This window comes from Sinohyriopsis cumingii, chromosome 15 (assembly GCF_028554795.1).
Source record: "Sinohyriopsis cumingii isolate HCF-2022 chromosome 15, ASM2855479v2, whole genome shotgun sequence".
NCBI lineage: Eukaryota > Metazoa > Mollusca > Bivalvia > Unionida > Unionidae > Sinohyriopsis > Sinohyriopsis cumingii.
In genome coordinates, this window is record NC_142975.1 from 67,164,151 (window position 1) to 67,174,045 (window position 9,895).

The 9,895-nt window shown below is 39.5% G+C and overlaps 1 long non-coding RNA gene across 1 annotated transcript; it reads right to left on the reverse strand.

The window, feature by feature from the left end:
• Nucleotides 1-5,418: 5,418 nt before the first annotated feature.
• On the reverse strand, nucleotides 5,419-8,314 carry LOC149781987 (uncharacterized). Its single transcript, XR_016414548.1, has 3 exons — nucleotides 7,939-8,314; nucleotides 6,663-6,811; nucleotides 5,419-5,763 (listed from the first exon to the last, which is right to left on the reverse strand). It is a non-coding gene; the product is annotated as an uncharacterized LOC149781987 (long non-coding RNA).
• Between the last annotated feature and the right edge of the window lie 1,581 nt (nucleotides 8,315-9,895).

Sequence of the window (9,895 nt, forward strand, 5' to 3'; positions counted from 1 at the left end):
CTCTGTCCGCAGTATAGCTCTATTACTCTACTGGAAGAAAATCCTTGTTTCAGTGCACGTGCCATCGAGAACGAGCACCATGGCGGCTGGACAATCCACGGATTCGCCAAGGAGGTGGACATATCACACTCAAGCACGATAATATCTTACCATCTTTGAGGCTTTCCGTTTTAATTAATTGCATACCCATCCGACTGCCCCACAGACTACCCTAAACTTAATTTTTTCCGTTGATGACACGTCTATAGTGGCAAAAGCTTTCTATCTCTGAGGTCGTCTCAAAGAAATTCCACATAAATCCACCAGGCCCATTTCGGTACACTACATGATATGTATGTTGCGCAGCCCGTGCGTGCCGGTGACAGAATGATCATCCTGGCGTTGTCAGGTTTTAACTTGGGAATGTCGGTGTAACGCTTGGCTAGGTAAATGACTACGGCGTTTTATTCGTCTAGCGTCTGAAGATGTGAGTGGTGCGTTTAGGCCGTCATGCAACACATGATAGAAAACGATGATATTCTCTCGTTCGCTTTCTAGATATTGAGGCCCTGGTACCTGTTCGACGTTCAAGATTAAAACTACAGACTTATCCGTTGGTGACTGTTCTGTCTTCAACAAGGCGAAATATTGGCTGCTGGCTATGCTCCTTCAGGTTCCTTTCCTCTCAATGAGGGCTGGCGGGGAACTGGGTCGGATAGGACGCCTTACTTTTGCAGATGTCACGAAACACATCATTAGCTTATTAGATTCTTGGCGTTGGGCTCGATCACATATAGTTTGTTTCAGCGCATCAAACGCGTTAGAATGTTCAGCAATCAATACATTATGCCGCATCCCGACGATGATCGGGTTTATGCGGTTGGGCACTCTGCAGTGGTGCCTCCAGAGTTTCGCTTGAAGCCTCGCCACCTCATTGGAAAAGTCGATAATATCCCTTCCTTTTTTCTTTCGCACACGCTGCGAGGGTCAGCATCGGTAACAAATAACAGGAGAAATGTCCTATACCGCATACCCTGACACAGGCCTACGAAGCTTGCTGACCTTCACTGGAGTAAATACATGGCCGAGAAGCACCTACTTGTCCACAACATCCGTGGCTACTGGAAGGAATAGGCTGAAATCCTAAAGCTAGCTGAGGCAGTCGATGGATATTCAGAATTGCTGGAGGCAGTTAACAAATTGTTTTAAAGAAAAATTAATAGTCCGTGTTATATATTTACCTAACTACCTGCACCTCGCTGCATCTTTCGGTCAAGCTTTAATATTACCCACCCCATTGTGCTGAACCTGCTGAACGTCCGCTTTTGATGCTGAATCTTCAAGTACGCACAAGCAAGCATTAGCCACCGCTGCCCTTTCACCTCTGTCTCTGAGCGGTTTTTCGTATACCATGCTGCTGAGATGCTTGCAGCCGTCAGGGACGCTGAAGATAACCTCGTGGTTACTCCACTTGAGTGAGGTCATATCCCAAAATGAACGACGAAATTACAGGCCCCATCGGCAGAAAGACGGTACCAGGGCAGATGCTGAAACGTTGGAAAGACATGGAATCCAGGATATGGAACCAAAATGACCAAAGGCCCTAACTTCTAGCTCGCGACGTCCTAGTTCGCAACCTGTATGCGCCAGGCAACCGACGGGTCATATCACACTGTAACATCTTATAAGCTATGAGGTCACCTCGCTGAAAACTATCCGTTCAGACAATAACCCAATATGCCGCCACAAAAACAACCATGTTAAGCACATGAAAGATGATTATGGCGTGCACATCTGGTGGTCGTGGTAAACGTAAGCGTATTTTTTACGACCTTGATGTCCTCCCTCGTTGGTGTTTTAATCTGATGTCACTGTAATCGCATTTGTGGGTCTTGAGCAAATCTGTGCGGCTGTTGACGTGGAGTGAACAGGTGTAGACGTCAAGCCGCTCCTTGTGCGCGCAGTGTTGGCTTGCCAAACGGACTAGATTATCGATCCAAACATAGTTATTTTTTAGGAGGTTTATTTTAGCATAGCATGCTTCTTAAATATGCGCAGTGATGAGTCCGCCTTTTGGTCCAACAGGTTGGCGCTAATCCCAGCATTTAGGCCGATAAAGTCGAGTTCTCCGAGGTACGTTAGCTGCCAGGTTGGCAAAATTTTCTGCCCCCGGCTGCAATGCAAATAGGGCGACACACTCAAAGTACCCATTGTTATCAATTTTTGCTACATTAACTTTGAAATACTAAGGTATACTCTGCGGATTTTAACTGTCACCGCGGAAAGGGCGGTACTGAGAGAATTCTTGCCTCTCTTGTCGGATGACCGTGGAAGCCAAGCTTTCGCTTCCTCTTTCTGCAGCACATATATATTTCTATCGGAAGTAAATCCTCGTTTCAGTGTACGCATCATCGAGGCCGAGTGCCATTGTGGGGAGGAAGAATCGCGTTGTCGCTAATAGGAGGTTCGTATGTGTCATTGTCGGCACTATAATCTTTTACCGTCCGCTGTGTGGGGATGTACAGCCTGAAAGTAGATGGCCTTGACTGCCTGGCAGCCCCCTACACAAAGTTGTTTCAGCACATCTCGGGCGAGCCACCGCGTCTTGCACGAGCTTTTACATAACATTATTGGCGGCTCTGATAGCGACCCCTCGTGTGTGAGACGCTACCACTGGCTGGGGAAGCTGTGTTTGACAGGCGCTGACAGGGGTGCTTCTGCGGGCCAGTCCATCTGCGCAGCCACCAGTTTGCAAACGCGAATAAGATGAGAATGTTAAGTGCTACCTTCCGACGATCAAGTTTGAAATTATTCACTGAAGCATGATAGTTTTTGTTCTTCCAGTGCAGGATGGGATGGGTTTTGGTTTACAAAAAAACCTGAGGGTAAATGAATAATATAAGCTTGGTGACTTCATCAGCAGATATTACAAAAATACGTCTGCAGCCATAATGGCTAACGCCATATCACATGACCTATTCCCCACACTGAATTCGTCCAATATTCGATTTGTTGTAAGTAAACTTCACTTCGTTAATACCAGTATGGGTCTGTTGCGGGCTTGTAATAGTTATTCTTCATTTCTATGCTCGTCAGTCTTGTTCGCTTGTACTTGCTTTCTCTTCAACCCATACCTAACCACCTTGGTTACCACACAGAGAAACGTTTATGTGTGACAGACAAAAATATACAAAGGTTACATCTTCTGTACGATAATGTGAGCAGTTAAGTGAAAAAATATCACATTCTTCTTCTTCTTTATCACATTGTGTACCTTTACAAGGAATGTAATTGTTGCAAATATAGATTTCCGTTTCTGCCAAACTATCGTCAGGCAGCGTGGCCTGCTGATACATCGACATTTCAATGATAAATATGTTTTGTTTTAACTGTCAGTTTTAACTGCACTGCACTGCCCAATGAAGAAGAAGAAGAAGATATTTGCAATGACGGAAGTGTGAACAAATGCAGACAGTGGAATCGGTAGATGTGCCAAGTTAAGTAAATGCAATAATAACTTCAACAATGTTTAAATTTATGACTTTATTTTTGTGTTTGTATGTAATTAATATTAAATACTTAATAATGGTAAAGACGATTAAAAATGAATATGTAACTGTATGCTGTATATACAGTCACTATTATATCTTGGCATTAATTACCCCTAGCTAAATGTATTTTGTAGTATCAGCTGATAAAGTTATTAAGTTTACGGTATTCACTCACCCTCCGGTTTTAGTGTAACCCCCACCCCATTTGAAAAACGAAAAGCATAAAGGATACCAAAAAAAACGAAGTCATTTCATTCTTCAATAAATAATTTCAAATCTGATCATCGGAAGATAGCCCTTAAAGGTCTACTAGAGTCGGATACACGTATGTGATGATAATGGCTGATAGTGACGACACTAGCGAATTTATGGCAAATTTGTCATACTCATCTTCGTCGCTTGAGGAAGGTGCACCCCTTAAAGATGGCCAACTTCATGAATCTGAAGATGATTCCGCTCGCTGTGAAGTGAGGCCGTATCAATTACAGCCCGAACGATACGAGGATCAAGGCCCTGAAGAGAACACTGTGCGTGATCAAGCTGAGCAGCGCTTGGGCTCTACATTCTGGTAATTACTATTATTATTACTGCAATTATTACTAATCTTATTATTCTTTCGTGAAAGTTATTTAAATTTCACAATGAAAAGATAAGTAGACGAATTTGAGCAAAAGCTTGTTGGATGTCTTCAGAAAAGATTTTCATTTAGTTTGGTTCATCAGTAACCAATGGTGTTACATTTTAAGACTCAGACTGTGGGAGGTGCAGACATAAATGCTTTATAAATTTTATGACTTAAGTTTCTTCTTTTAAACCATGATGAAATGCAGATCCTGAATGTATCTTTTAATCCAGCTAATGGGTATAAATTTTCTACCCTCCATGGATAGATGCTTAGCCAGCATGTTTCCATGTCGGTTAATGTGCACAGTACTAGTGGCAAATAATGCATAAAGGTTTATGGGGAAACTAATAATGAGAATAATATAACACATTTCAAATGAGAATAATATAACACATTTCAGACGAAATGTGCATTACAGCATTGTGGTACAAAATGTGCAACAAAAGTTATATATATATATATATATATATATATATATATATATATATATATATATATATATATATATATATATATATATATATATATATACGTTTTGCACTTGATTATGCAAAACTACAATTTTCCTGTCTGACACAATAATTATAATAGAGCGTATTTACCACGTATATTGATTTATTCAGGTGTACGTGTGTAAATTGCAGCAGTAAAGAAACAGTTGAAGAGTGTAGATGCTGTAAAGAGATCAGTGTGATTTTGGATACGACCGAGGAGCTCAATGTGGATTGTATCATCGATCATCCTGGATTTGTGACAGTTGCTTGGATAAATATGTCTTGGAAGCAGCCTACTATGCCTACAGACAGCAGTATGGAAATCGCGAGGAAATTCTATAAGAGTACGTAAACAATTATAGGCAAAATATTCTCACAATAGTTATGGCGCCAATATCAGGTCCCTTTTGGGAACAATGATCGCTGTATACACATAAATATAAAACAAAGTCGCACATAAATTCCTGAAATCCCTCCTTCATTGAGTAAATGTGACATTTTTCTTAAATGGAGTTTTCATCCAAACCTTTGAAGAATAAACTTTGCTAGCATCATTTTTCTGTTATAACTTCAATCGAACAATGCTGTCATTTCTATTTCTTGAACAGACTCTGTACTATGACATTTAAAACATATTGTTGTCTGTTCCTATTCACTTTAGATTCATTTAGCTTCCTACCATTGGTCGTAGTAAAGTCTAATTTTATGCCAAAGGTCTTGACTCAGAAAACTTGAAATAAATAAGTTAAAACCAGAATAGGTGACATAATATAACTTTATTCAAGTCTAAAATATGCTGCATATTCTAGTTTCAGTCGTAATAGATACACTGCATACAGGCAGCTGGTAAGATGGTGCTGGAGATATCTTGGCCGTGAAATCCGAGTTGCTTTGCCATCCTTTGCAGTAGATGCAATCAGAAGTTCCCAAGTGAAGGTGGTAACTACACATGTTTCACGCACGTGTAGTTATCTCGCAAATCGTGATGTGAGAGCCTTGACAGCCATCGACTTGTCTGGCCGCAGGGATTGGCTGCATAGAGATGGTGGTAACTATCAACTGACTAGTTTCCTGACCATTTGCTCCAGTGCTGCCATCAAATCTTCAACATATTCTGAAAGATGAAATGTTTCCCACCATAATTTAAGAAAGAAGAATTTCATCCACTGCCTATATGCACGCTGAAAATTTTTATAACAAAAATTTGTAAATAGTAATAAAAGTTAAAATAGTATTTGAATGTATAATTATTTTGTTACAATATACGATCTTGAATGTGTGCTAAAAATTTAAATCTGCACCAACTTTATTTTGATTAAAAATCCAGGACTTTCCTTTGATTAAAATAAATTAAATCAAGCTGCTTTGCCAATATTTTGAGTGTATGCGATCAGGTGGAACTTCTCAAGTGAAAGTGTTAGCTACACTCATTTTAAGAACTTGTACTTTGCTTGTCTGGTTCCGTGCTTAGTATGCTCCCTTCGCGTTGCACTCCGCTGTACTAGCAAAGTGCAACGCAGGGAGCATACTTAGCAGGGAACCAGACTAGTACTTTGCGTGCAAATGGGATGTGTAAGACTGGACAGCATTCGACTTGTCTGACCTCTGGAATCGGCTGCATAGAGATGGCGGTAACTATCAAGAGACTCTGACTTCTTGACGATATCCTCCATTACTGCCATAAACTCCCTTCAACAGTCTGACAGAAGGAATCCCCCCCCCCAACGTAATTTAAGAAGCTAACAAGAATTACACCTACTTCCTATATCCCCACAAATAATTTACTAAAAAATAATTAAGAGAATTGGAGACAAGATTTAAATAGTATTGTAGTAGAATGAATAATAATTTTGTTATGATGTATGATTCTGAATATGTGCTACAAAAATGAATCCGTATCGACTTTGTTTTGGTTAAGGTCCATTAAATCTAATTTGCTTTGCCTGCAGGAGATGCAATCAGCTGGAATTTTCCAACTGAAGTGGTAACTACACAGGTTTCAAGGCCTTGTACCTATCTTGCTAATCGTGATGTGTGAGCCTGGACAGCATTCGACTTGTCTGGCCTCTGGATTGGCTGCATAGAAGTGGCGGTAACTGTAAATCAACAGACTGGCTTCTTGACCATATCCTCTATTGCTGCCATCAGCTCTTCAACATATTCTGAAAGAAGAATTTTTCCCTAGTATTTTAAGAAACTCAGAAGAATTTTATCCTCTGCCTATATTCACACTGACAATTTACCAGAAATAATCAATGGAACTAGAAAGAAGATTTAAGTAGTATTCGTTTAACATACATATAAACCGTATTTCAATGAATCATAAACAATATTAAAGGCTAAATTCTTCTATATTACCTAAAATGAATCTGAACACAATAATAATAATAATAATAATAATAATAATAGTAATAATAATAATAACAATAATAACAATAATAACATACTTTCCACATCGAACAAACATTACTATTCACATTTGCAATTAATGGATTGTGGGTGGGAATCCGACCTAGGTCAGGATACACTGATACAATTGTGTATATCTAAACAAGGAATGTTTTGTTGTTGTTATTGTGGGGTTTAACGCCATTTTTCAGCACGATAGGCTATACATGGCGGCCAGTATTAATGGTGGAGGAAGAACCCGGAAAACCCCGGAAAGAACCACCTACCCACGAGAAGCTACTGGCAAGCTTTCTCACATGCCCACATTGGCTGAATCTTAGACTCGAACCGCCGCAGACAGAGGTGAGATGGCAGTGATCCGTAACGAAGAGCGCTTTAGACCACTTGGCCACTCGGGTCCCAACAAGGAATGTAATTTACTCCCAGATCCTCAGAACTAATTAGTCTTTACAATTAAAAACAATCAACTATTCACACCATTTAAGCACGAGAAGAGCACTTGTGATATATCATTATAATTATTGCTGAAAACAGCAACAGACAGGAAACAAGCTACGGCATCCACACGAATTTTTTCTGGGGTGAGGTCCAAACAATGCGGAGGGGGGCAATATATATATATATATATATATATATATATATATATATATATATATATATATATATATCCCTTTGATTTAGGCTTTGCACCATTACACACACAGAGATTATGATAAAGCAGGTTTCAGGGGTGTTAGGAGTAAGGGTCGGCCTATTTGCAAACCCCCTCCCAAGAAAACCACCCTCTCGCATTAATCGCTCGTAAGCTAGGTATATTTGTGGCAAGAGTTTAGGGTTGACAACAATTAATATAGCATGCTAAAATCAATAAACTTTTTACCCTTGCTCGCTCTCGCTTTTGTAAAGCTCCTCTCCGGCAAGTGTCTTTAGGCTTTTCTTGTCGTTCGTATCTGCTAATCCTTCTTGAGAAGTTCAGTCTGTTGTTTTATCGTCGGCAATGGCACGTACAAAGCAAACGGAATATCAACTTGGAACCCCCTCCCAAACTGTGTTTTCGTCCACGGATAGGTATAGCCAGGAAAAATACTAATATAGAATGGACTAAGGATCATGAAACAGTATACGTAAAGTATAAAAATTTACAACTTGTACAATAGTTACAAAACTGAAAAAAAAATCCAAGTATCAATTGACTGAACGACAATCACGCGTTGCACGTGCAAAACGCAAATGTTTAAACACAGGGAAGTAGCAGAAATGGAGAAAACTTTTCACACCAGGAGAATTGAAAAAACAGAAGGAGCCTTTTTAGAATGTACATACAAACAAGGGACACAAGAAATAGATATGAGAGTTGTTGTTGTTGTGGGGTTTAACGCCATTTGTCAGCATACGATAGGCTATGCATGGTGGCCAGTAATAATGGTGGAGAAAGAACCCGGGAAGAAGCACCGACCCACGAGAAGCTACTGGCAAGCTTTCTTACATACCCACATTGGCCGAATCCTAGACTCGAACCCACGCAGACAGAGGTGAGATGGCAGTGATCCGTAACGGAGAGCGCTTTAGACCACTCGGCCACTCGGGGCCCCTTAGATATTAGAGAAGTCGAACCTGAAAAAAGACCGAGTATGGCAAGGATGTTGACCATTTTGAGAATTTTGAACAACAAATTCATCAACCTTACAGATTCGCTAAATAGAAAAGGGGAAGATGGCTATGTCATAAGACCTAAGGGAAACGAACCTGTATTGCCGTATGGGGAATTAAACTGTGGAAAGTTCACCGTAAACATAAGGGAACCACCGCCGTTTATAAGGAAGATCAAAAGAAGGACAGCAGAGTAACACTTATCAGAGATTCCATTCGAGATTCCACTCGAGGCCACAGTAGAGAAATTTGAAAAGAAGTTCCAAATAAAAGTGACAGGGGCAAGAATGGATACACATCCCGGTTTTTCCTTCAAGAACGGAATGAGAATTTTGGAGATAGAGAAAGAAAAACTAAAGACAATAAAGAAAGCCTTCTTTCTACATGGTTTCCTTGTGCTATCATGGTACAAGGGCTGTATATTCCATAGAAAATATAAAAAGTGCGGGGAAAGTAGGTCACACTCCCCGGAAATGCCCAACAACAAAAATTCTATCCAATACACTAAATTGAGAACCCACTACCTCCAGGCAAAATGAAATGAGGGAACAAGAAGGCACACAGGCATCAAAACCGAAACCAAGGAACAGGAAACGCATACAGCAGACAAATACAAGAGAAAAAGAGACACAAGAGCATCCCAACAAAAAGCTAACAACCCAGGCACTCAGTGAGAAACAATCCAAAGATAAACAACAGGGACATAAAGACAGAGAGAAAAAATCACATGAACTGAAGACAAAAGAACAGGATCAGACAGAACAAACAAATCCAAAGAAAAAAGAAAAAGAAAATAAGGAGATCTTAACAACACGATGAGGAAATAGATAAATCAGATAAATCACAAACATCTGATGATAGTGAAAGGAAAAGGAAAATTAGAGAAGTGTACAAACTTTCGATGAAGTATTGGATACAACAGATTTCGCAATAGAGACATTGAATTTGCAAAATGTAATTTGAATTGAAAAACAAAATTAAAAAAATATTATTTAAAAAAATTAAATGGAAGAAATATATATATATATATATATATATATATATATATATATATATATATATATATATATATACATGTGAGTTTGAAAAAATATATGGCATACAAATATGAGCACAGAATCTAAATGGAAATAACATTAAAACTCGCAAGTAAGCCTTCGGGTAAACATAACGAACAAGACGGGCCG